This window comes from Anas acuta, chromosome 2 (genome assembly GCF_963932015.1).
Source record: "Anas acuta chromosome 2, bAnaAcu1.1, whole genome shotgun sequence".
NCBI classification, from domain to species: Eukaryota; Metazoa; Chordata; class Aves; order Anseriformes; family Anatidae; genus Anas; species Anas acuta.
This window is the reverse complement of record NC_088980.1, coordinates 155802048-155829338: the sequence shown is the minus strand read 5'-3', so window position 1 is coordinate 155829338 and position 27291 is coordinate 155802048. Positions and strand designations below refer to the sequence as shown.

At 42.4% G+C, this 27291-nt stretch overlaps 1 long non-coding RNA gene across 1 annotated transcript; it reads left to right on the top strand.

Annotated features, from left to right (window-relative positions):
• Positions 1-89: 89 nt before the first annotated feature.
• LOC137851544 (uncharacterized) lies at positions 90-11877 on the top strand. The gene is made up of 3 exons (XR_011093275.1): positions 90-385; positions 7874-7982; positions 10063-11877. It is a non-coding gene; the product is annotated as an uncharacterized lncRNA (long non-coding RNA).
• The last annotated feature ends 15414 nt before the right edge of the window (positions 11878-27291 follow it).

Sequence of the window (27291 nt, the reverse complement as noted above, 5' to 3'; positions counted from 1 at the left end):
CACATTAGAGTGAGAGAGAGAGAGAGAGAGAGAGAGAGGGAGGGAGGGAGGGATGGGAGGGAGGGATAAAATGCACACACACATCCACACGCACACGCACAGATCGGAGCTTTGTAAAACAGGCAGCTATAGGCAAGGACCCGAACTGCCACCGTATCGCATCGGGCACGCTCTGCTAGCCTATAGGAGGAGAGGAAGGATGGAAGGAAGGAAGGATGGATGGATGGATGGATGGTTGCATGGATGGATGGATGGATGGATGGATGGATGGATGGATGGATGGATGGATGGATGGAGCAGAGGAGCCAGCGAGAGCCGGAGCGCGTTGGCAGCCGGGCAGCACAGCCTCCCCGGGACAGCTTAGCCCTAAGCGGGGAGCCAGGAGGTGAAGAGGGAGCCGGGGTGGTTGTGGGGGGGGCTGGGGAAAAGGGGGCAATAGGGGCTCTGCCCCCCTCTCCCCTCCTTCCCCAAATCCTACAGGGGTTCTGCATGGGAGAGGTGCCCGCAGAGGGATGCGCAGGGACCCAGCTCGCTGCCACCTAGGTGATGGGGATGTGAAGGGGGGGGCTGCTGAGGGGTCCCTCACCCCCCAGGCACTGCTGACAGCCTGGGACAGGGGACAGGATGGCGGGGAACCCCCGGGGCATCGGATCCCCCCTTCCCCACCACCAGATCCCCTTTTCTTCCCCCCCCAGCCCTGCAGGAGGACAGGGGTTGGAGCTCCCCATGCAGCCCTGCCTGGTCGTGGATTTGCACCACTGTTTGCCCAGGCAAGGCACAGAGACTGCAATTAACCCTTTCTTACGTTATTATTATTATTTTTTAATTATTATTATTTTTTTAAACTGCTTTCCTAGCCTCTTTCCCCCCACACCAGATCCATCATCGCACAGCCTGTGCAGGGACTGGGGGGGGTCTCGCCCCAGTGCAACACCCCAGGGTGGGTTTGGGCTGGGGTGTGGGGGGGGAAGAGAGAGGTTGAGCAGATGGAGGAAAGGGGGACGTGGGATTTGGGGAGAGGTCCCTGCTGCATCCCGGAGGCTTTGGGGTGAAGGTGCTGCCTCCGGGTGTGCAGCCAGGGGGAGGTCCCCGGTAATGAGAAGCTTAATGAAGGGGGGGGGGAGGAGGAGGAGGAGGAGGGGGAGGAAGGGATGGAGGGGAGAGAGAGCAGGGGGAGGGCAGGGGGACTCCAGCATCCTGCCAGACTCCAGGACATGCCCCTTGCCTTTAACCCTTCCTGCTCCACAAGGAGGAAAGCAGCCCCTTGCCTTGCTGATGCCACCTCCCTCTGTAAGTGGAGGGGCACAGACCTGCCTCATGGGGCAGAGGAAATGATCCTGGCCCCATCTCCTTCTCTTTCTGCTCCAAGGAAGGTGATGAGGACCCCGGTCCCCTCTTCAGGGCCACCCCAGGGGCATCTCTCTCCTCCTCCCTCCTGCCTCCATCCCCAGCCCGTGGCCTTCTGCCCCTTTCCTCCCTTCCCTTCACCACATCCAGCCCTTTCACTTCCATTTCCACATCTCCAAACCCCTTTCATCCCCCTAAAAAACTTCAGGGGACAGGAGAAAAAAAGAGAAAATCGTTCATCTCAGGGAGCTGAGCAGCAAACCCTGGTGAGCCAGCCTTTCCCCGTCCCCAGCCAGCACTGCAGCACTGCTGGCCAAAGGCATCTGTGACATCTCCAGTTAAGCAGGGACTGGAGCAGAGGGGCAGCTGGGGCCTGAAATGCTTGTTTTCAGCCGACAGGCGGCTATGCTGGATTAGCACGGTGCATGCACAGAATGGAAATCTCTCCCTTTCGCTCTCCAGCCTTTCGGGAGTTTGGTTGGTTTCATCCAGGAAGGCTCCTGTGCACCTCCAGAGGTTTCTCCTACGGGGTGCACACCCCGGAGGTTTCTCCTCCTCTTCTTCTTCCCCAGTGGCACAACGGGGAGCAGAACACTTCTATGGGAAATGTGCAGGGTGGGGGTGGCAAAAGGATCCCATGCACAGTATTTGTGAGCCCTATGGGGCATCTTGGCCATGCCTTTGGGTGGAGGGGCACATGGGGGCACTCACCTGCTGAGCTGCTCAGATCTCTCCTGTGTTGTAGGGTAAAGAAGCTCAGCACAAGGAAAAAAAAATACTAGAAAGTGTCACAGACAAAATTAAACAGGAGCAGGAACATGACCCAGGATTTAAAAATGTAGAAAATAAAGGGCTGATGGCCTGTTTCTCATCGTGTACCCCCTAGGGAGAACTGGGGGTAAGCTGCAGCAGTGAGTGGTGCACGTGAGGAGCTGGGGCTTGTGACTGCCTGCAGTAACCAAATATTATCCCTCATTTGGTCTCTTTGGTTTTGGATACTTTTGAAGTGATGAAGAGGAAATAGCTGTATAAAAATGTGCTGGGATCTGTGAAACTCACTGCTGCAGGGCATGGAAATCCATCAGCAGGGTAGCAGTTGCTCTCAGCTCATCAGGTGTCACCAAACCTGAGCCCGTGAGCCCTTCCTCCATCCCATTGTCATACCTCAGATGTCATCCTTGGGGAGAATGGTCTCTTCCATAGCAGTCTTCCTCCAAGCAAACATTTTGGAGAGGTCTGAGAATTACTTTAATGTTCCTTTACACTGAGAACATTAGGGTCAAATTTACACCTGGGTCAAATTCACTTTTTGTAGGGTCTAATTCACACTTGGTGTAAAAAAAAATAAAACAGTCTGGAATGAAAGATATTGGCCTTACACAGCCCAATCCCTGGATGCACAGAGATATCTCCTTGCTGCAAAGCTATGGGTTTCAGCTTGCCATCAGCAACACCAGAATCATTGAGACCTGGGCAAAGAAGGGAGAGGGAAGGCAAGGAGCATCTCTTGGAAAAACCCTCTTTCATCGGGGAATTTCTTCCCAAGGAGTGTGCCAGCAGGTGTATCCTCTAGACCTCTGTTTGCTCCCAGTTGGAGAGCAGGCTTGGAAAAACAACCATGCCATGGAAGGGAATGAAGAAGTTGTATTAGCAGGGTTTTTTCCCCTCACCAGTCCCCATAGCTCCCAAAGTTGTCCCTAAATGGAACCACTGAGCTCACAGCGCTGGGATGCACTGAGATTTAAAGACAATTTTGTATTAGTGACTGTCCCCTCTGCTTCCCATGTATGTATGGACCTTGCTAGGACCATGTGAGGAAAGAGAAGCAGCCAAGACCAACCAGAGTTATCTTCGTTGTATTTAGGGAAGGCTGTGATTGATAGGTTTGATGTGTTGTGACGTGAGCATGAACAACATTCCTAAGCATTCCCTGCCAGTGGCAAGCACAGATGGTAACTAGGATGAAAAAATATTTAAAGTAAATAAATAAATACATTATAGAGTTGCAAAGTGAGGCAGGTCAGCAGTCCTGGCTTCCCAAGTTACAATATGGGGAAATCCTAGCTGCAGTCCTCTCCTCTACCCAATTTGCTTTGCACACCAGGGCCAAAGGACAACTTCGTGGAGCCCAAAGGCATGGATGTGTCCGTGGGTGTGGAGCTCAGCTTAGTGTCTGAACTGCTGGTGAGGAAGCCAAGCTGCCACTGGGGTCCCAAAACCCTTGACCTCCCAGGGGAGAGGAGATGTCCTTCTGAAAACACTTGTGAAGCTGAGGCAGGTGGCAGGAAGCAGTGATGGGGGGGTCCCATCCCCAAATCTGGATGCTCCCAGCTTCCTTTTTCTCCCCTAGAGCTTTGCAATGATCCTGATCTTTTCTCATCCCCATCTCTGTGTTTCTCTTCCCAAGGGAAGACGTGGAGAGGAGAGGGTGGTAGAGTCCTCCTGCTGCCTTCCCACTCTAGCACCAACCACCACGATCTGTCCCAGCTCCTACCTCCTTTCCTTCCTTTTGCTTTTGAGATATCTCAGGTTTTCTGTTCCCAGATGTCTACGGAAATCCCACAGGGGTCTTCTGAAGACTCCTGTGGCAAGGTCAAAAGCTGGTGGGCATCCATAAGTCAGAGACTGAGAATTGCAGGTCTGAGAATAAAAACAGAAAAGAGGAAAAAAAAAAAAAAAAGAGAGAGACAGAGAGGAAAAAGAAAAAAAAAAAAAAGAAGAAGAAGAAGAAGAAAGAAAAAGAGATAGAGATTATTCTAACGAGTGGGAAGCTGCTAAAACATTGAAGATGTTTGTCCTAGAGGGAGCTGCATTATCTCTGCCTGCATTACGGTGGGGCACGGAGTGACGCTATTGGCAGGGAAGTCAAACCAGAGCATCCCAAATGGTCACATAAAGGGAATCTCTCTAACAAGTTCCCATCTCTTCCTTATCCTTGTTTGGAAATCGGATTCACGAGAGGAAAAGCGCTGAACGCCCTCTAAAAATAACAATGGCAATAATAATTACGCAGCCTTTTCCCACAATAGCTATTGGAGAGGGCTGGCCAGGTTTTTAAAACAGTGGTTAACACAATAGGTTCATCGGGTGCTGGAAAAAGCAGCTTCGTGTGCAGAGCTCGCCTTGCGAATGTGTTTCCTAAATAGAGCCATAGATGGCAGTACGTAGTATTTACGGAGTTGTTTCCCCGAGTAAATCTCCTTATTTTAGCAGAAAGCAAGAGAATTTCATTTTCTTGTAGTTACAACGCACTCTGAATGAGAACTCCTAAATCAAATGGAAAAGGGGAAATACACAGCAAGAAGAGCCTTCTTGCCTGGATAGCAAGCAGAGCTTGAAATGTAAAATCCTTCTGTTATACATGATTGGGTGTCCCCTTTCACAGGGATGATACCTGACGAGGTGAAAAGGAAGTGAATTACCCACACTGGAAAAAGTTTTGGAAGTCTAAACTGTCTGTCACAAAAATTTGAAACAAACTCAAAATCCCCAGATTGCTTTCACAAACTGATGGTTATGAAAGGCATAAAAAGTGCATGGCAACTCATCTTGCTACTTTCTCTCTCTTTTACATATATATCTTTAATTATTTTTGCTTTACACTCAAGAGTATGGATTTCAAAAAGCAAAATAGTTTTAAGGTAATAATATTTATTTCTTACAAAAATACTAACACACTTTTTTTTTTCTCCTGCTCATAGTAAAAAACAAACAAACAAACAAACAAACAAAAAAACCCAACTTCTTTTTCCAAAAAAATGGTCTAATTTCAATAAACTGTCATTTCTAGCCAACAACCCAATTGGAGAGATATGCAGCTTGTTGTAAGTTTCTTTTCCTGCTGGGTATTTGGTGTATGGAAGCTACAGAGCAAAGGAACCTTATCCATTGAAGCCACTTGTAAGGATGCTTGTAAACTTCCTGGCCATAGTGTGTAAGCTCCAGTTTTGCATCAGATCTGCATCCAACTTGCATGAGGATTTGCATCCAACAGAGTTGCAGCAAACTCCTGACTTCTCTGTCCTTTCAACAGAGGCAATGAGTCTTACATCCAAAGTTATATAAAATCTTTGACGAGGACAAAAATATGTGGGAATACTCACTGCTTCCACATTCAAATTTCCCCATAGCAATGAACCCCATAGCTGGTGGAATGACATCTTCACCAGCCATTTGTAAGCAACCCCAGCTAGCCAGTAGGTCACCTCCTTGACCCCCATGTTCCCAGCATCCAGGGGCTACATCTCAGCTTACATACAAGGATCAGTTTTTCATTGATATCCGAAGAGATAAGCAACCAAAAATTTCCAAAACAATGTATTTCCAGCCTAATTTTTCAGATTCAAATAATTCAAATCAGCTCCAAAGTCTAATTCTTGCCAGGTGAAGTGCTTTGAGGCTTCCACAGAAAGCAGTGGAGCTGACGTGTGTTCAGCACCTTTCAGGACCTGTTTCTTTAGTGCTTCCCTGAATGAAAACCTGTGATTTTCACATAGATTTATTTGACAGAAATATATCTTCTGCATGCTGAAATATGAGGTTGATCCCCAAAAAGTATAGTGAATTTACTTTGGAAGTCCTTCAAGGTAAGGTTGGGTTATTCCTGAATAAGGAAAGAAAAATAACAACCATAAGACTAAATAAAGGACTCACCCAAAGTCAGGCCCATAACCTTTGTGTTTGTTTGTGTTTTCTCAGATCCAATTATAATGTATGCTGGAAAGCATCTGCTTTATGATAATGGAGAAGCCATTTACCAGACAGCTTATCCTTGTATCCTGAAATCGATCACCGAGGTCGGTTGGAACAAGCCTCTTTGAGCCACATTGAGCCACTGGGTACCAGTGTACAATTCACCCCCTGATGCCACATGTGTTCATAAATACTCTGTAGAGGGTTGCAGAAAAAAAGTTCAAAGCTTCTCCAAGTGCAACACTACTTCTAAATGTAATGACTTGTGATTTCTTTTACTTTTTGATGGCTAAGTGCTATTTGAGAATTTACCCACACCCTTCATTGATTTTTTCTAGGGCTTTCATCTCAGAGACCAGATGAAGGCACTTGTCAGTACCCCGTTTTATTAACAGTGCCAAGTTAGCCAAATTCAGTTTCAAAACAGCCCTCTAGAGCACGGCAATTCCTTCATCCCAGAGTACTGAGGGAGAAGAGCAGTGCACAGCAAATAAACGTTTCGTCCCAGCTCGTAGGGAAGTTTGCATCACAGGAGGGAACGGAGTCCATAATTTCACAGGCTCAGTTTCACTGTAAAAATCTGTGAGAATTATTGCACTGAATGAATGTTTTACCCTCCTCTTCCCCAGAATCTTACCATGACACTGCATTAGTCTTTCCTTTGCAGTATTCCCATCCCAAAGTTTTAAGATGATTCCCTTTGAACAGAATTCAGCTACTGTCGTGTTCTTGGCTCTCACCTAGAGAAGAGTGACTTTTCTCCCTTCTTGCAGCTGTTTCCTTTAATCTGAAAATAAGTCACTAGAAACAGAAAGAATGTGTTTCTCTCCCTCTGAGGTTTGAATATAACATCGTGACTTGAGCATAAAGCCTGTTTCAATTACGGAGAACTTTCTTCTGTCCTGTTAAACTTAAACCTCCCTGCAATCCATATATACTCAGGGACAGAACAAGAGAACAAAATTAAATGCTTAAATAAGCTTAAGGGACAAAATCGAGTCATATTAAGCTCAAAATATACAAGCAATTCAGTTTTGTGTTTTTCCTTATTTTTTTCTCTGCCTGTTTGGTTTTTTGTTTTGTTTTGTTTTGTTTTGTTTGTTTTGTTTTGTTTTGTTTTGTTTTGTGTGTGTGTGTCTCAAGTTTTCTATTCCACTGTACTTCCAGAAATGAATGCCAATGCTGCAGTTTAAGTGAAACTTATTATTTTCTTTACATGTTTTAATGGAAAGAAAGACCACCAGCACCGAAGTACCTTCACCCTCTCCCCAGCAATTCCCTCCCCACCTAAGGGGAAACCATAGATAATAGAAACCATCTCCTCTGGTTATAGAGCTGTTTTGTGCCTAGATACAGAGCTTGGAGACCACTGGAAAATTTGGAAGACAATCTGAAGGGAACATAAGAACCCCTAACGTGTCATTTATGCAGGGAAAAGCTGCTTATCTGCTTTGGGCCTAAGGAGATTAAGGGAGCAAGAACAACTATGGTCCAGGAGCGTGGGGATGGAGCAGATGACCCTGGGGCCATTTCCAGTCCCAGCTGTAGCCCCAGTCCTACCTCACCTTGGTCAGACTGGGCAATGTAATTAAAAAAAGCCAACTTGCAGACTGTATTTGTACTTTCCTTCTTCATAAGTGATATCCATGTTCCACATTTCCTTCGAAGAAGATTTTGCTATTTAGAGGCTCATTTAATATATAATGAACTGTGTTTGCTAGTTTGTTTTTATTTTATTCTTTCTAATAGGATTGTTTTCTTACATCAAAGCCCACATTTACAGATAGATTTTCCTAATTTCCTTCCCTGTCTTCCCATTCTTCACCACACAAAGGTCACAGAGGACTACAGAGAGTGCCTGAAGATGGGGAGTGGATCAACAACTGATGGGAATCAGCAGGGATCCACTGGCATCAATAGAACAGGCTGAAGCCCACGCTGAGGTACCCGATGGTGCTGGAAACATGAGAAAGCAAAGCAGAGTTCGTTTTAATTTACTTGGAGTAGGGAGCAAGAAATATGACCCATATCAAGGGGCATACAAATGTTTTACAACCTTTTGGCAGACACAAATTTAATTTTCTGAACCAGAAGTGTGCAGGCACATGGGCACACTCTTGTCAGGAGGTTTTGTCCCAGGCACGAAGGTTTTCCTTCGACTCCTCCACACTTTATCGCTGACTCCAAGGCAATTCTGCCACAGAAGGCCTGGGAGCTTGGAAAATGGTTGGTAAAATAAGAGTAAAGATCCCCAGGGATGTTATAAAGCACAAAATCAGCAAATCTCTAGGAGTGTAGGATTGACTTGAAATATTGGAAGAGACTGGGAACATCCTACTCAATACAGCTGATTATTCAAACCCTAAATCTGGTTTCCTTTTGTTTAGACAGCTGATGTATTTCAATCTATATGGAAAACTCAGTCACCATGTTTGTCCTCTTGTTACTGAAATATTTGGTCTCAGGGTACAATTGTCACTCTTCTGCAGGCATGGCAAACTGTGGAAGCTAGTCAAGAGAGTAAAACACTGGCATTGTAAATGGCTGGGGGCAGAGACCTTTCTATTTTCCTTGCCTTACTTAAAGATCTTCTGAAGGAGGGAAAAGGCATGACATAAAATCAGATATTAATTCCTGATTTTAATAGCACATAACTTGTCTCCTGAATTTGCTGCTGCCCTCAAGGAGAGCTCAGAACCTTTGTAATTTTGACCATGTCCTGCATGTCCTGTTGGTCACTAATGGAGAAGCTGATGAAACCAGAAAAGCTGAGACCTTTGTCTTCAGAGCAGGTATATTTTTATTCCATCCTTTTGCAGTGTAAATTTGATCATCTATGCTGCCCAGCATAGAAAAAAAAAAAAATATATATATATATATATATATATATATATTAAAAAAAAGAAAATCTGCAAACACCTTCCATGGTCTTGCAGTAGCAATATTCTCACTTGTGCACACAAGCAAGACCTTTGAGCAAATTTGCTCATATTGGCATATGAACCTTACACAACTGAGAGGTGATGGGTTTAGTCTCAGACTTGCTCACCTTCCCCCTATTCCAGAGTGGATGGCTCTCCCTTGACACAGATTTAGACAAACCCACGAAGAGGAAATAGACCAGTGCTTATTAAAAAGTGATCTGCTTGTGACTTCCAGCATGGAAAGCATGAAGGCTTCTGGTTACAGAAAGCTGGGATCTCACGCAGCCCTTCTTATGCAGGAGGGAAAATAGTTGGCTCTAGCATTTACTTACAAAAGGCTGTCTTTTAAAAAGGAGGGTTGATCAATGAACCAGATGACGGCTCAAATCAACTTGAGCTCAAAAGACATTTTAAGCAAGCATACCACTATGTCACAAACCACTTTTTTTTTTTTTTTTTTTTTTAAAGTAGCGATCTGCAGTGTCTCTCTTTGTCAGCATAGTTGATATTTGCAAAGGGGAATGTTTCCTACAAGTAGTCAGATATTTTCAAGCTAAATGCAACTGTGAAGCACATGAAGAGCATTGGGCTCCCAATGGAAATATCTCCAGCACTGAAAAGCTAAAAGAAAATACCAGACTAGTTAGACACTAGGAGTATCAGGGAGAGACAAACTATGACAAGCTGGTTCAGGCAGACAGTGGTAGGGCCACAGGTGGCTCACTCTTGCAAGCTGCGAACACCAGCCCAAGGAATCACGGGAAAGCCTCCACAATAGTGAGACGCTGCAGCAAAAAGCTTACCAACAAGCTGGGAGATGAATAATTAGCTATTTCAAAAGGGACTAAGTCTCTGGTGCAGTCTGTTTCCCGGTCCTAGGCATCTCTAGCTGCTTGTTCAAAGAAAGAAACACAAAAATAGAAAGCAAATCAAAGCTACATCAGACTAAGCCAGTTATATCTCCTGCCCACAGGGAAGGAGGAAAAAGAGATTGTTACTTCTCTTAAACTCCCTTGTTATTCTCACTGGGGGGTGAGCATGCATAGATGCTGTGATGGATTCTGTCTTTTAGTTAAGTAAAGATGCTGTTGTTTGTCAGGCACTGTAGCACAGACAAATGAAGTTGCAGAAGGTGCTGCCATACCCCTGCAGGCGCTGTTCCAGAAGAAGCATGTTCAGCATACCAAACTACTCAGCTTCAGATCAAAACTCAGGCTCCAGCACCAACCCAATCTGATCCAGTTGCAGCATTGATTTCAAGAAGTCAGTTCCAAACATTCTTCTTCACAAAAATCAGAATAAAAAGGTTTTGTCCAAGAGACATAGCTTCATGCATTTTGAGGATGTTTGTGTTATGTAACAGAAATTAAAGTCCCGACATCCTTCTCAGCTGACTTTATTGGTGATGTCTTGGCATAGCTGAAAGTTCCTCTGGCTGAATGCAGAGGTTTCTCTCAGTCCAGAAGGTTGTTAGTCAATGGCTGTGATGCAGCAGAAGCCCAAGAAATGGTTCATCACATCCCTGCAAGACTTAGACTCATTGCCTACCTCCTGTCTGCATGCTAATGGATGAAACCATTTCAACATTAGGATCATCTCCATCTCATCTATAGGAACCATGATCTGGCTGTTGCAATGCAGTAAAAGAAACAAAAGACTGAGCTTGGAAATCGTCTGCAATGCTCATATACAGGGGAACGTGATTCCTCGGCTGAGACAAGCTCAGCAGCAGCTGCTCCTTGCTTGGCTGACAGAGCAGTTTCTACTTGGCTTCCCTGGAAAAGAACCCTTTCATGGTCTTTGCTCTAGACTTGGGGACATAAGTCTAGAGCAAAGGCATCAGAGGCCAATGAAGGGCACTGCTGGACACTCCATAGTCAACCACTGCTAGGTCACAGAGAGGTTTCATATTTTTAAGGGGGAACAGTGTGCAAAATTCAACCAAAGTGGAGAGTCTGAAAGAGGCTGTCTCAGAAAGACATTGGGTCGGGGCTTCATTCACTCATACCCAGTGTGGAAAACACAGTGATCATCACTAATCCCAAACTGCTCAAACCTGTCATTACTATTATCATGACTATTGCTCTGTTGTTAATTCTATTATGTATGTTACTTATTCTCAATTATAGTAAAATGTTATCTGGAGATCTAGAGCAATTTCTGGACACCCCTAGGCACAGACAGTGACAAGCTGTTTGCTAAACAGAGATCTGGGAATAACTGGTTTTTCATTTTGCTGCCAATTCTGCAATGTAAGCAAATAAATAAGTTGGAGACAGACCTGAAATAACCAAAAAAAAGTCGGCTAACTGAAAATGGAAAGCAAACAAACAGACTAACAAGCCCAGCATATCTGAGTTTAAAAGAATGTTGTCTTCCACCCACAATAAACTTCTTCATGTTGTTTTCAAGATTTGTAACATGTTTTCTCAGCACTGTAGGAAAAAAAAATAATAAATGGAACATCATTCCATTTTTTTAAAAGCATCTTGTTTAGAAACAAATCAAAGTGAAATGTTTTGATTTGCTTGTTTGAGTGTTTTCTCTTTCTGTAGATTAAAAAACAAACAAACAAAGAACAACAATAAAAAAACAACCTCCTTGTCAAAAAAATCACATCAGTTTGGATTTTACTTTTTCCAACAAAATTCTTTCAGCTGCAAATTTTTGACTGCCTTATAGCAAGAATCAAAATAATGAACTTTGGGCCTGGGTAGCTGAAAATACAGACCTCCACTTCAGAAAAGCTGTCCCCTTATCCTAGGTACACCTTTAAGTCACCAGCAGATCAAGATGGCATTCAATAATGAAACCACTTGCTCTGAAACTGCCTAAAATCACAGTGAAAAGTAACTTCTAGTAGGTTGCAAAATACACCCAGTCAGAAATTTGGTATTAACTTCTACACTTTAATGAATTTTGCATATTTCTGTAATTGTCAGACACATTGTAACTTTAGGGGTATGCATTATTATAATGTGAATCCATGAATCCAAAAGTATTCATTAATAATGCAGGTTAATAATTAAGTATTAAAGAATCTCTAATAGATGAGACATTGTCTGAAGTAGAAAATTAATCTTGTCAGAACTCTACTTTTAAACTTTCCTTGAAAGTATATTGATACACCCTTCTCATAAACATCTGTTCAGTGACAGGCACTGGAGGATAGAAGACTTTCATGTCAACAACCAAGCAGTAACACGTGTCAGGGAAAGAAGGCTTTGATTTTTCTTATGGAAAGAGAGGTGCAGAACCAAAGTTTTGAGCAAACCACCAGCCATGGGATCGTTAATGAGTTCTTTATCTGAAGATCTAAATATCTCATGAGAATTACTCACCAGGTGTCACTCTGTGGTCAACTGAAAGAGGTTGACCTCTTCTGGAGGGTGACTGTCACAGACTAACTCTGTTAGTATGCATTGAGTCACCGTCATGAAGAACTGATTTTCTGTGTTGCTCTCCACATCACTTAGACCAAGCCCCTGCCTGTAGCCAGTGTTACATCAGGCATATATCTTGTCCTTACATACCGTTTCTTGTTTCTGTACCATTCTGCTTTGGGTTTGTTTCTTCCTTTAAAAGTTGAGGAGACACTTGAAAAAGCAGCAACTCCATCAGTGGATCTGCTGCCAGCCAGTTTTTGTCATTTGATGAAAACCAGTGTATACTCCTCTTACACGTGCAAAATATTCCCATTTGCTACTGAGACAAGGCCAGACAAGAAGTGTTTCCTAATCTTTCTGGTGGTCGTGCTGAATTCACCCTAAAGTTTACAGAGTGAGACAGCAGAGATGGTCATGGGAAGTGGTTGAGTCACCTTCCCTGGAGCTGTAGTGTTGACCAGTTGAAGGTTGCACCAGGGTAGACAAGATAAAGGCTACCCATGGGGACAACCTGTGAGACAAGACCAAGGAGAGGAGAGATAATAAGGTACCACCAAGGGTAGATGGCCTTGGAATACTGGCAGAGCTTGTCAAGGAGGTGAGAAAAGAAGAGAAATATAACTGGGATTTACATCCCACAAAATGGTGCCTGTAAAACACCAGACTGATCCTGCGTCCCCATCTTGGGTGTTATCTCCCTCCCTCATTTACTGCTTGCTGTGCCTTCTTACCGAATAACCCACAAATGTGGGTTCCCACTTTGAGCATCCCAATAACCCTTTCCAGCTTCAGCTGCATCCTGAAAGGCAGGAGAGATGGAGTTGGCCAACCAAAGGTGACTGGGACTGAAGATACTTTTTCAGGTCTTCCTCTGTTTTGACTGTAGAAACCAGAATTTCCATCTCATATCAAATCATTTCAGTGTTTTAGGTGATGTATAAATATTTGATTTTAAATTAAAAGCACCATCTCTAAAGATCAGTCTTCTGTCAAGATGCAACAGAGTTCCTGCTCAAACTGTGAGGGAAGCAGACTACAAACCTCTTTTCCTCACTACTGCATTGCTCAGAAACCCCTTTAATGACTCTTGAGGTCTCAAGGATCTTCAGTAGTCCAAGAAAACAGGGACAAAAAAAAACAACAATGGGACTGCCCAATTCACATAATTCTATCACTGTTGCTGCCCAAGGACCAATACGAGAGGTTGTATTGGTCAGAGGTTTTCCCATTTCTGTCTGCAGCCATCAGCTGTGCCTGTGGCCCACTGCAACACCAGCTGGTGTCAGTAGAAAAAAATAAAATTAAGAAATTATCCTCAGTCCCCAAAATTTTACTGCCAAGAGTTCAAACTTCTCCAGACAATAAATATGCACAAAATTCCACTGGCGTTAGCAAGTGACAGTCTCAGGGAAGAGGATCAACCTCTCCCAAACACTAATTGAAAGCAGACAGGTTACTGCTGCTATCACAGAAGCTCTGTTATTGATTTTCTAATGGGAACGCTTGTCTCCTGAACAAAGCTCTTGTAGAGATAATAAGGCTGCTTAAAAAAAATAAAATACAAAAATAAAAAATAATAATTGCCTCTCTGAGCCCTCATTTTATTTCACATTCAAAATCCAATTGCAGATCTTTCTGATAGCTAATAATTTAACGGTCATTTATGTACAGTTTAGGGTCCATTGTTAGCAACTTTGGAGCGAATAAGCCAATTAGATTAGCTGGATCTTGCATTCATGTAAAACAAATATATATCAAAGCAATTAAATGTGCAGTTTAATCGTTCCCAACCTATGAAGGAGACAGTTGCCTGAAGGTCCCAGCTCTTTTTGTGCCTCCCACTTCCAGTTGCTGACATCAGTGTAGCTAGAGCCGTTTAGTTTGGGATTTTGGAAGCACTTATTTGGTGTGGCAAGATAAGCGAGTGAAATTATTGACCTCAGTATTTCCCAAATGGGGATGCTGCAGCCCTGAGGGTAGAGAGGTCCCTGCAAGACAGTAGCAAGACAGGGAACAATTTTAATTTCCAGCTAAGCAAAAACAAATCCCTCATTGCTCACCTGCACTTCTGCCCCACAAGGTCCCCCATTCCCTCCCAGCCTTCTCCCACACAGATGATTTACGTCTGCTCAGCACTGCTGAGGGCTGACACGTTTACACCCTGGCAAGCAGAACATGCAGATAGATGGATTTTGAATCAGCAGTTGCTACTCTGAGAAATGAGGGGGTGAACTAGTCCACCCCGTAGCAGAGACCCTGAAGGCTCCTGTAGGGTTTGTCAACTGTTTCTTGCAGACACATGGGTGATGTGGATGGATTTGGGGTCTGGGCACCCAGGGCTGCTCATTGCCACAGTTCTCCTCCTGAGCAAAGCCATGGCCACCTCTCTGTCTTCCTGCTGGGCCAGGAGGCAGCTCACATTCCTTGGCACGGATTATTGATGAAGCTTTCTCTACTATGCATCCACCCTCGGTTTAATACTTCCCCTGCTGTGCCCTGGCTGTCCATTTCCTTTCTCATTACGAGGCCAGAGGAAATGATCTGGGTCAGCATTATAACATGCCTTTATGCAAGGGCAGGCCATTACCCTCACCGCCTGCTGATGGCTGTTTCCTGGTTGAACGTACACCAACTCTGAGGGTTCCCTACTCAAATGCTTTCATCACATTTTAGGTTCTTCGGTTGAACAAAACCCCAGCTCACTTTGATAACTCTTACTCGCTCTCTCAGCCACACCTGGACTGATCCCAAAGCCTCCCAGGATTTATTGGTGTTGCAGCAGTTGCTTTGGAAAAGAGAAATCAAAAAGGTTTCACAAACTACAGAAGCCTTTCCTGTTTCCCACTTCCATCTCTTTATCCATCCCACCACAGCTGTCTCCTATCTCACTGCTGGAGAAAGAAACTTCTAAAGCTTGTTTAGAAATCCTTTCAGAAAATAAATAAATAAACAAACAAATAAATAAATAAATATTAAGGGAAAAAAAAAATGAAAAAAAAAAAAAAAAGGAGAGAATATTTCAAGCTTCTTTAAGGAAAACATCACTGAAAAATTGTCTTTCCATGTGTGGGAGAAGTCACAGTTTATATCAAAGGAATAACAAACTATTCAACCAATAGCAGCCACTTTTTATAGCAAGAACCACTCATGCCTTCACTTGTATCGTGCAGTATCTGTGACTTGTTGCTCTTGATGAAAGCAGCTCACCTACCAGATAAAGAATGATCTTTGGAGAGCTTCAGTGGTCAGAATATACATCAGTGGCCTTGCAAGTGGGATCTCAAGTTCTGGTTATGGTTTTGTGATGGATCATGTAGCATACAGTTCACCTCACCTGTGGTTTCTCAACTAACAGTCTTATCACAGCTGGATGCTAGTGGCCAGAAGAAGGCTGGATCTTCCAGAGGGTAATTTGTTCTTGGACAGGTACCTTGTCATGAGGTAAGTCTTCATGCTCAGGTGGCTAAATGGAAGGAAAAACAGCCTGTATTCAGCCACGGAGCTGAAAGTGGCTCTCAGAAGGAAGATCTTCATCCCTGGATATTTAAATGAGGCCATGTAAAGAACAAGGACAGGCAAACAAGAGACTCTAGAGAAATAAAATACCAAAATACCACACTTTTTTTTTTTTTTTAATGACTGTACAAACCAAGTGAAATCTGCTGGGGCATGGTTCACTCTTGGTCTTCTTCCATTCAGCCATAGAAAGTGTTTGTTTCTCCCTGTGCGTATTGTATGTGTATTTACAGCTGCAAATAATAGAACCAGATTCCCCTTAGACACATTTCTGTTCTTCAGCTCTAATTCTTCTCCCAGTTGAAGCTAAGCCTTGCAATGTTTTTTGATTGTTTGTTTTGGTTTTGGTTTTGTTTTACCAATGGTATCTGCCCAGCTTTGTTCAAGACATTAAACCCAGAGGTACCAAATCAAACCACTTTTTGCGGCAAAAGTCGGGCAACCAGCAGCTTCTTGCAAGTTTGCAAATCAAGTCCAGGTGACTGATTTTGGAACAACATTATGTCAACCAATGTCCTATTTGTACAAGGAGCTGTCAACTTTCTTCTTTCTCTTTCACACTGTCTTTCCAACATTGTCATTTCAGCTGAGCCTGGAAGCATGAAAATGCCAGCTAGCAGCATTAGCAGTTGTATCACTGTAAGTGCAAAGCTAGCAGTGCTCTCACTGCTGCACTAACTGTAAGGAGTAGAGTATAGTTATGACACTGACAGCAAATTTCAGCTTGGGAAAAATATTAAATAAATGAAAACAAAGACATACTTTGAGTCAGTAATTATTCTTCGGTCTTATTTTTACACTTGTGCAGATGATCCTAACTAGCAGAAACACTTAAAATGCCTTTGTACTCTCTAGGCAGCATCTTTATTGCCCGTATGTACCTGTTAACCAACTACAGTACCTTTTCACAGAAGTTATTTGGGTGCTGGTCTTCCAGCATGAAGGGAAATTTCAACCTCAACCAGTCTGCAAATCCATGATTCTGTGGGTCACTTGTTTTTTAAGGTAAATGAGTTTAATGTCCCCTGTAATATAAGATCCCAAGAAAACAGCATAGCTCAGTCTGCCAAAATTGGTCTTGCTCTTACAAGCTTATGTATGCAGTCAACCCATACTGAAATGGCTGAACCTTCCCTTCCCTTCCCTTCCCTTCCCTCCCCTTCCCTCCCCTCCCCTTCCCTTCCCTTCCCTTCCCTTCCCTTCCCTTCCCTTCCCTTCCCTTCCCTTCCCTTCCCTTCCCTTCCCTTCCCTTCCCTTCCCTTCCCTTCCCTTCCCTTCCCTTCCCTTCCCTTCCCTTCCCTTCCCTTCCCTTCCCTTCCCTTCCCTTCCCTTCCCTTCCCTTCCCTTCCCTTCCCTTCCCTTCCCTTCCCTTCCCTTCCCTTCCCTTCCCCTTTTCCAATTTCTCCCTCCCTCTCTTTCCCTTTCTCTCTCTTTTCCCCCCTTTTTTTTTTTTTTTTTTTTTTTTCTGTTCCTGTTCCTCTCCCTCCCTGCATTTCTTTGTCTTCCCCTCCTTCCTTTTCTCATTTTCTTCTTTCTTTGAACTTTTATACAGGTGTAAATCAGGGGTACTTCAGTGTTATTCTCAAGTGCCATCTCACAGTGCTCAGCATTAGGAAGAAGTGTTACCCATGGGTTTTCTTTGCTCTGCGAATCATGTAATAAGTCAAAATACAGGTCAGCTAAAAACAATGTGAAACTTGCCAAGTGCTTTATTAACTGTTACTCTCTGGGTTCAAGATGATTCAGGGATTTGGAAAGTGGGTTAAGGAATTTTCCCATTAAAGGTCAGTGGCAGAAATCTGGTGCAGAGTGGTAATAATCACAAGGCATTTGCATTTACTGGCCAGTGAGAAATTGATGAGTCTGGCTCTTGCTCTTGCTGTGGTGACAGTAACATTGAAAAAGAAAAAAAAAAGCAACACATACACACTCTTATAACAAGGATGGAGTCTATTTTTTTTCTTCTTTCTTTTTTTTTTTTTTTTTCCATATGAGAAAATGAGTGAATTAATGGATGAATGAGTGAATGAATGAATGCAAGAAGGATTGTTTTCTTCAAGGCATGATATGGAAAAGCATAGGAGGGGACCGCTTCCATCATGATGGCCTGGTATTTCTACCGTGCCTAGCACAATGGGAAAGTGGGCCCTGGATGAGATCCTTCATCTTCCCAAAGTCCCTGTCACTATGAATGTCTCTGAGGCCCAGATGTGTGCCCTAATGGCAGGTTGAATTTTAATACTGGAAGGATCCTAGCTGAATCCTTTTTCTATCTGAGAATCAGTGGAGAAAGGGTCCTAGGACTGGACATTGAGGTTTTAGTGCCATCAGTGCTGACAGCCTTTTCTAAATACAGGTGTGTGATGATACGTGTTTCAGGACCCCATTCATCTCAACTAACCTTTGCTGCCTAAGATTAAGCCGTCTAGCCAATGCTATGACAGGCAGATAGTAAATGGCTCCTCACTTTATTCAGACATTTATCCTGGGAAAGGATATAATAATCCCTGGGAAAGGATTATTCACACTCTGGGATGCACACTTGGGCAAACTATTCACAAGTATTTCCATTAGCTGACTTGTAGGCAACTTGAATGGAATTCACCCTTCTAATTTTAGCTAGCTACAACCCAGTATCTCTGTGATGTCCATACTATAGCAGTTGAGAATTAGTCAAGGAATCCAGTGGGGGTAGGAATATGATTCATTGAACCTGAAAGAGGCACCTTCTTTAGGATGAAACTAATCATGTCCTAAACTTCGTCAGTGTTACTGACTCACTCTCCTCTGAGTAAAAAAAGAGAATCTGGGATTCATTTTCCTGTACTCACCTCCCTTTTGGAATGCCAAAAGCAGTGGGACAAGTCCTAAGATCACTAAAGATATATCAGATGAATACTACCCTGAATGGATGGGGTGCGGCTCATCCTCACTGCTAGCACTATTAGCACTGTTAACTGAGACGTTACCAGTCTGATAGCCAGAGTTGCAAAAGCACTTGTATTTCTGCTGTAGTTGCAAAGCACTCCTGTTATATAGGCAATAATGTCCCTGACAGTGAGAACTGTATCCACTACTGCTGAATTCAGTTGTGGAAAAGAATTTGACAAAACTCTGTAGTGGTCTGTCTGTGGTTTACAGTAGAGTAGGGTAGAGTAGGGTAGAGTAGAGTAGAGTAGAGTAGAGTAGAGTAGAGTAGAGTAGAGTAGAGTAGAGTAGAGTAGAGTAGAGTAGAGTAGAGTAGAGTAGAGTAGAGTAGAGTAAAGTGGTTCAGTTGGAAGGGACCTTCAGAGATCATCCAGTGCAACTGCCTAATCACATTGGGGCTAACCAAAAATTAAAGCATATTAATGAGAGCATTATCCAAAAGTCTCTTAAACACTATTGAAGTTTGAAGTTCAGTTACAAGCACAGAAATGAGACATACCCTGGGTCAGACTTCGTTCCACAGTGGCTTCTGGAGAGAACCAAGAGGTGTCATTTGACCTACAAGGTTCTAAATGTTATAGGTTAAAAGACTAAAACTATAGATGCCCTTCCTAGTGTCCACCATCACAAGGGGAAGAAGAACGAGGAGTTGAACTCCCATCAGACTGGAAGAGGAAGAAGGCTGGTGTCAGAGTTCCCGTTAATACACAGCATTTTCATGGCTCAGATTATCTTGCATCTGTGGACCTGTCAGACCTGCTGCAACTCTCACCAGATTGACATGGATTGGCACACCAGCACGGCACGGAGCTCTCATTTCTTGTTTTCTTCATTCTCTATTTTACTCAAAAGTCACATACAGCTTGGCTAAATGCTGGGATTCATATCTGCTTGCAGAGCCAAATATATTAACATTAATTGATTTTTTCAGGTTTTGGCTACTTCATTATTAGAAAGATATAACTCCACCAGTGATGAATTTGTGTTTCATCAAGACTGTGGACTCAGCCCTGGATTATTACTGTTTGCTTACAGATGATCGGTTGGAAGGATGGAGAAGCACTCGAGTATTCCTGCCAGAAATATGCTGATGAGCTTCGCTGCCTTACACTGACATTTCCAACCCCACTTGCAATCTGCCAGTATGCGTACAAGGAAAAGCATCTGGCTCAACCTCAGCCTAGCAAGACTGAACACATCCTGGGAAAAAAGGAAAACAACTGTTTGAGAATCTTCTTTTGTCACTCTGTACCAAGGATTTGCTTGTACTGCTATTCACTGCAAACACCAGTTCTTAACCTCACCTTTGGATTTAACATTATTTCTAAAGCCACTTCTTCAAGCTGTCCACTTATGGTCTTCCTTCAGTGAGTAAGAGCACACAAGAGGAAAAGGAAAGAATAAGCCAATACAAATAAGATGGTGGAGAGAAAATAAATAGGAGTACCACGCACAGTATAGATTAAAAAGTCTAAAAAGATGTAAATCAGGAGGAAAAAAAAAAAAAAAAGAGAAAGAAAAAAAAAAGAAATATTCAGTATTTGAATTAATATGAATTCCTTTCACCAGAGGAGATTAATTTCAACTTTTTTTTTTTCCTCTTTTTCCTTTTATACTCTTCTTCTCTCTCCCTTTAAAATAACATAGTAGTTCAGAAAATAATAAGACTTTTAGGTCCCAGTTCTTTACTTCCCTCTGCATGATTCTATTCCTGTGCCCAAATGTCTATGAAGCACTCGACTTCATGATACAGGTAGAAACACAAAATAATTTCTGTATGGGTTACTGTTTAGCTCCCATTTCCTTTCACTATGTTTAAAGAACAGAAGCCATTTTTGTTCGTTCATAAAGCCACTAAGATATCATTTTAAATACTTATAAAAACGTGACCCTTACTCTCTGTGATCTTCACCTTTTGAATTCAAAGAATTTCAAAGCCATTCTCAACTGCCTTATTCAAGAAGCAGGGTTCATTGAAGGGGTCAAATATCAGTTTCTTGCCATTACTGGTCAAAAGTGTTTTCCCAGAGACCCACAACATGCCAGAGACATCCTGTTCAAAGTACATCAATCAGGTTACACAACCGGGACAATGCTTGAAAAGGATCTTCCCAGGACACTTTAGCAAGTTGTAGATCTGGTTTTCCACATTTCTGGTAAGGAAGGCAAAGTAAAGATATTTATTTGTTTGCTTGTTTATTTATTTATTTATTTATTTATTATGGTCCCATCCCTGTGCCTGACCTTTTAGGGAAGCAGGAGAACTCAAGTCTCTATGACCTTTTCAGCTCTTGTTTTTTTTGTCTCCTGAGACTGCCAAACGGGAATTCAGATGTCAGGCTCCTCTGGAGAAGAACCGAGAGCAGGAGTTGAATGAGGCATTATAAATGTATGGATACTACCCGAGTCGAAGGCTACATACTCTATGATCGCACACCATGTCATCTACTGTCAGCCTTCAGTTAGGAATAGTCTGGCATAATTTTTGATTAAAAGCTGGGTTTGAGAAAGGAAAAATACATAAATAAATAAATAAATATAGGTCAGCAACATCAAGGGTTGCCTCAAAATGATAACTGGATATTTTTTTAATTTCTCAACAAACAGAACTGTGGAGCTCACCTTTCAGCAGTGTGATTTCTCAACCTGTTGAAACAATTTCCGGTACTTTTAGTAGAATTACCATCAAAGTTAATTTGGCGCCATAAACCTACATTTCCTAAGTATGTTCTCTTGGAAACAATCAAAAGCAATGGAAGTGAAGAAACAGATAAACTCAAAACATTTGAAGACTCATTGCATTTCTCTGTCTCATATATATTACTGCTTAAATGACTCAAGATTATTAAGGAAAGAGGAATATGATCTGATATGATCTGGCATTATTAATATCAATCAGTCTTCACCTGTGCTGAGATGCACACATGATCTTGTACCTAAGTACAAGAATTTGCTTAGCTTTTTTTTTTTTTGATTAAATATATGAAGGCAAGTGACTACATGTCTTAGAAAAAAACTTTTATATGATAAAATATGGAGGATTGATCAGACAGTTCCAGAAACACTTCACCAAGAAATGCAATCTTTAAAAGATATGTTTTTCCAGATTTTAGCTATCAAGAAGTTAAAAAAAGCATTAGAAAATATCACCTGGCTTGCTCCACAGTAGTCGATGGAGAAAAAGCAAAAGCACTAGTAACCCTGTAACAGCAGTCTGAGAGAGGATGAATTAATTTGGTCTCTTTCTGCTAATGTTTCAGACTGACAACATCTGTAACTTTTGCCTGTGCCTTTCATTACACCTAGCTTTCATCTCTTCCCTAGCCTCAAGATGAAGGTCTCATCCCTGGGCCATGTTGCCAAGTCCTTTTCAGCAGATGAAAGATGAGACAAGGAACAACAGATGGGTATAAACTGATAATGCTGCACAAAGAAGTCATGAGACAATCTGGTGCAACCATGCTCAAGATATCTTTCTTGCAGCTTTCTGCAAGTAATAATTTGTGTAGACAGCTACTTGGGGAAGGTTTGCAGAGGTACGTGTACCATAACACCCACAGCTTGGGAGTCTCTCAGCTAGAAAAAAAGGTACATGTATTTTTTCCCCTTCTGTTCTAGGGCACAGCAAACCCTGCATCCTACTCAACACACCTTCTCAGCTCTACCAAGATGTTTTCCTACACCTCCCTGTGGTTTCTCTCTATTCCACTCCAGCCTCACTTCTGGAAAAGTAAGCTGGAAGTCACAAGTTGGAAGAAAGTCAGAAGGAAACTTGATTAAATATTAGAATAAACTTTTTCAGCAGGACAGTAAACATTGGAACAGGGGCCCGGAGAAGTTTGAAATCTCCATCCAAAGAGATACTCAGAGCCCTGTTAGAAAAGGCCCCTGATCAGCCTGCTTGGAGGTGTGTGGGGGGGTCAGGTCAAAACCAACTGATCTATCCCCATGTGTGCCATACTGTGATTGTAACTGTAAAATGCATGGCAACATCACTCAGTGCAATGAAAAATGACAGCTGCGAATGCTGCATGAGCCCCAAGACAATCATTTCTACATTAAATATTGTTTATTTCTGCTGCTTGGGCAGAAAATGCAGCTGGAACTACTCCATAGGCTTGCATCTTCCCTGTCCACCACCACCAGGGGAACACTGCCACATGATTAGGAATGGTGTGGGTCCTTCAGCATATGCCAGGAAGCAGGAGACGAAAAGCTTGGAAAAGATACTTTTCCTTCACCTCCAAAAATGTCAGGTGTTTTGCCTGAAGCTGTTGGCACTGTCACTAGCACTATCTTTTGATCTCTGGGCAACTCCTGATCCCATGGGAGATGGTGGGCATGTGAGCTGCTTTTCATTCAGGAAAACTCCTCATTGTTTTCCTATTTGATGATCTATGAAATCGTAGCAGATGCTGTCTGGTGGCTGGTCCCTCAGAGCAAAGGTGAAGGTTAATTTTAGCTGGGGATGCCCAGAATTTTCCCAGGAAGTTGAAGAAATACTCAGTGGTGGAGCATGGATTGGGTCAGTGTTTGGTGTCTGACAGGAGCAAAAAGTCTGCAAAAGTGGTCACAAAATGCAGAGGAAGCCACAGAGAGCCTGGTACTCTGCTCTTGTCAAGAAGCCAAGAGGGAGGAAGAAAAAGATTCTGTTTATTTAAGGTCTACACGGAAATTGGCTCAAAAATTCATTCTCCTTAACTTGGTTTCATTCCTTGTAAGTGGGATCACACTTCAAAATGCATCCACTTGACAGCCTGAAAAACATCCCAGATACCCTCTTGGGGAATTTGGCTGGGCCAGGAGAGGTTACATCAGGCTCTCAGGAGGAGAACAAATGTGGCAAGTGTTTTCTTCAGCTTAAGCATGGCTAAAATTTTCTTCATAGGCAAGGGAGTATCTCTTCACAGCTCGTTACAGTTCAGACCGTCGGGCAGGCAGACAGAACATGCACTCCACTACAAGTTCACAGAAGGAGGAACTCCTTCCTTACAGTAGGGAGCCTGCCTTCGTTGCCATCCAACTGCAAATCTAGTGAAAAAAAATAAAAATAAGGAGAGAGTTCTCCTCTTTAACAGAGCACTGGGTTTCATTGAAGTGCTTTTGAGGGTTTAGGATGAGGAAGATAAATGTACTACTTCAGATAACTAATGTTCATGAGACTGAGGGAGATCAACCCATCAAGAGCTGTGAATTCACAAGCATTCATGGGAGAGTATCTGTTTATCTGTTTGTACTTATCTCTGAGTTAACAACAAAGTGTCCAGATTAGAATATGGGAGCTGTAATGTCAGAAGAGATCAATGTTTCATCAAAGCACATTTTCAGACGTGGTCAACAGTTACTGTGCTAGGAAAGATGAGCACATTTATTTTCCCTGTTTTCCCCAAATGTTCACTTATGATTATTTTTTTATTATTATTAATTTCCATACCTAAAGGTTAATGCCTCAGTTCATTTGTGTACAAAATGTAAGGTTTTACTGCTTTGTCCGTTCCTTCTTATGATGGGATGATGAGACGATGCTGGCAAGGACAATCAGGAAAGACCTTTCTGTGTTGTTTTCTTGTTGTTGTTTTTTCCTGTTTTCTTCACCTAACACCTTTCTGACAGCTGCAAAATCCCGGAGGGTGTCAAGATTAAGCTGAAACACTTCCTAAAGGGTTGCAGAGGTGCTTATGTGAGAGGAACAACTGCTAAATTTGCCACACACTGCAATCAATTTTCACCACTCAGAACCATTCCTTCTGCTTTCAAAACAACAACAGAAGTTTAATTTTTTAGTTCAAAGTGTGTAAAGGCTTTCACTGGAGACTAAGTGGTAAAACTGATATGCAAAAGTAATCTTAAAACTTAGAGACACTAAAAGCTCTTTGATGCAGAGCCAATGTCGCTAGCAGAAACCATGAAAAGCGATACTGGGAAAAACTAAAAAGAATAAAGTCTCTGCCTAAAAACTTGATGGAACAGGTGCCAAGTCTTCGGGACTTGTTGAGTTTCCCATTGAAGAACGATAGTGTTCAAGTCTAGAGGGGTCTTTTCCCACTTCTAGCTTGATTCCCACAAGTAAAGCTGGATCTTTTGATGGCATAACCAACCAACAGACAAAAAATAAATAAATAGAGAAAAGGAGAGGTTCAAGTCATGAAAAAAAAAAAAAAGGTTTCCTGAGACTTCATGACTCCCTTTCCTGGGGAAGCGTCTAATACGTGTTGTGTCCCTTGGTTACTGAGTCAGTGGAGTCACTAAATCCGTGCCAGCTAAATTAAGCACTGAAATTAGGAATCTAATCTTCCACCACAGTAATGTTTAGGCCACAGCACACCCAAGGAAAAGTAACTTCTGGGGGAAGGGACTGTCATTCCACTGACTGCAGGAGAGCCTGGGATCATCCAAAACGTGCTTCATGTAAGAACCTACAGTCGTGTAGGATAGAGCTGGGCCACAAGAAGTAGACTTTTGGTATCAATTTATGCCATGGTTGCTCAGGTCTTATCATGATGGGACTACAAAACTGGAAGGGACAGAGACACCTCACCCTACTTGGCACTAAGCATTAGCATGGCACATCAGAGCAACTCAAGGTCGTTTGCATTTGAAAAGTTTTCCTTGGTCACAGTTTCACAAGTCAATCTCTTGCTTTTTCAGTGGACAGCCTGCTTGCATTTGGTCTTTTAAAGTTCTATTAGTTGCATCAAAATATCCAGGAGAAGCCTTTAAGTTAGCCTAAGTTTTGGAGAAAACTTTTCAAACATAGTTTGCCTTGAGTAAAAATGCATTGTCAGTAGTGTCTGAAAAACCCACTGAGCCCTTTGTTTTGCTTTCTGTAGCATGAATCACAAGTAAGCAATCATCTAAACCCTTCCTAGAGAAGTGGAAAAAAAAAAAAAAAAGAAAAAAAAAAGAGGGGGGAGTGGGGGCATATTTCATCTTGAATTCTGAACATGGACGAGAATCTGGAGAACTTCAAGATAGTTCTGAGGTTGCAAGAATGATAACAAGGTCAAATAAAATTATTTTAAAATATAATTCCAAAGAATCAGTGTCAGAGGAAAGAAGCCAAAGGATAAAATTAAAGATTTATTATTTTTCCTCTTGTCTTACAGCTTTGGAAGGTCACCAATTGGACTGAAATGATTTTTTTCCTAGAATATACCCTTTGGGGACTGCCTGTGACTGGAGAAGAAATGAATGACACCAGCCCACTGTGGGGAGCACAAAGAAACAGCAGAAAACCTTTTTCTTTAAACACCAGAAGCGCAGGATTATCTCCAATAGGAACTAGTTGCCAAATTCTAAGTGAAACTTGAATGTGGTACGTAATATTGGCAGGACTTTGGACTATGAGAACGTTTCATAATTGATGTCTTTCTTCTGTTTCATTGTGCACCCTCGTTCAATCCAGCTGTTACTTCATTAGACCAAATGGTGGTGCAAATCTCTGTGGATAGGCTACATCTGGTGCATGAATATGCAATTATATTTCTCTTTAGGCACCATATGAATGCACAGGTAATGTTCAGGATCTAAGAAGACGTGCTAAACAACAACAACAACAACAACAACAAAAAACACAAAACAACAACAAAAAACTTAAAGTTATTATAGAATTAAAATTAGTGCAAGTGCAGGTCATCAACTCTTTGGAGGATTTATTTTCACTGACCAACCTCATTCAGCTTTCTGTTGGGAAAGAGTAAGAATGAAGGAATGATAAAAGCACAGAGAATGTTCTCAGAGTTCCTCCATACAGAAACACTTCTTGAGGGTTTATGGCAATAATGTATTTGACTTGCATCCTTTCAAACTCCACTGTGTTTTTTCAGTGTCCAAGCAGATTTGGAACTCTCACTTTTACTAATATGCATAAAAATAATAAAAAAGAAAACTTTAAGAAGTTTAGATTGCAAGTTGTAAATTTTGTCAAAATGGTGATTAAACCTTTTGGCAGAATACGCATATTTTTCAAAGCCTTAAAAGGTGAAAAATCTCCAAATATACATCAGTTCAGAAGCAAGTAGAAGCTTCAGCCTCAGATGTCTTCTCTAAAACAGATCAAACCAAGAATCTCAAATTCAAGCACTCAGAGATTTTAGAAAAATTCAACTCCAGATCCGACATTTACAATTCTGACCCAGGTCTGCATTTTTTCAGAAAAGCATGATCTGAATTTTATGCTCAGAACAAAGCCCCAAGCAGGCTGAGTTTCATTCCAAAGAGCTCTCTTCCCTGCTATAGAAGAAAAAGTATTTCAGGTGAAATAAGATCAAGTTTCAAACCTTTGCCTGAAATTCAGTCTTTTGCTTGAGGTTCTCTCTCATTTCCCTCCCATACACATATGAATTTTTAATTTGTCAGGGAAGGGTGCCTGTACTGCTGAGATCTGGAACAGAATTAGATGAGTTGAACTGACGCAGAATCAGACTTGCTTTTCTGTACAACATCAAATTACCTGGTCTGGTTGCCACATCCTTGCTGTCTGCCCCTCTGGTAAGCGC